Here is a 1,022-nt window from a genome sequence, read left to right as displayed (position 1 = left end):
CAGTCCACTAATTTTCACCCACTTGCCCGCTATCTCATTTACTCATCTCACTCACTCACTACATTTATTCTTCTCAATCATTCATTGATTCGCCCTACTCATTGTTTCTTTTCTTCAATTGTATCTCTCAGTCCTCTCTTTCATACATACTGACCATTAATTGATTCACTTCGGTAATATATTCACTTAAATATTCTTCAACTTCATTAATGAATTAAAAAAGTAATATGATCAATCTAGTCGCTCAAACCATTCAATCGCCTTTGACTTCATTATTTATTTTAGTCTATTAATTATATTTCACTGCAACAGTTAATTCACTCCCTCATTCAATCGCTTAACCCAAGCACTCGTTTCTACTCTATTATTCCCTCTTCAGGGAAGAACACGGACTGGGACTGTCCCCGCACGCAGGTCGCTCAGGTGAGCCCAATGTACTATTCGGAATGGAATAGTGTGCATGCCCTAAGCCCCGCTCTACAGATAAATAAGCGCGCCGCCTTCTAACTCTCCAAATAGCCTACATTATCCCTTTACCATGCAGTGTAGACCTCACCGCTGTCCCTCAAACCCGTCCCAGGCGTTACCATGAGCCCAATGGAGAGCCCAAGGTGCATAGCGCTACCACCAACAACGAATTGCCACATATCTACGAGGTCCAAGTTCGGCTTTGGTCCGCAGTAGACTTTACAACGGAGCAAGCCCGAAACCTAGGAAAAAAAAGCGAAGATGATGATGAAAGGGGAGAAGTGTAATTATGATGCCGAAAGTTACCTAGCAATTCTGCTTCAATTGGTTAAGAGGAAAGCTCGGAAAATACTTCAACCAGGTAACTTTTCCCAACCAGCATTTGAATCCGGGCCAACATTGCCAACCTAACAACTCTACCGAACTTATTTTTATCAATTTTATTCAGTTGTTGAGCACTACATACAGTAATTCACTAGTTTCATTTCACGTATTTTATTTTCATTTAATTTTTTGTATTCCATAGATCACGCAATTTTCAAATAAAAATAAAA

This window comes from Periplaneta americana, chromosome 8 (assembly GCF_040183065.1).
Source record: "Periplaneta americana isolate PAMFEO1 chromosome 8, P.americana_PAMFEO1_priV1, whole genome shotgun sequence".
Taxonomy (NCBI): domain Eukaryota; kingdom Metazoa; phylum Arthropoda; class Insecta; order Blattodea; family Blattidae; genus Periplaneta; species Periplaneta americana.
Note: the sequence above shows the minus strand (reverse complement) of the source record.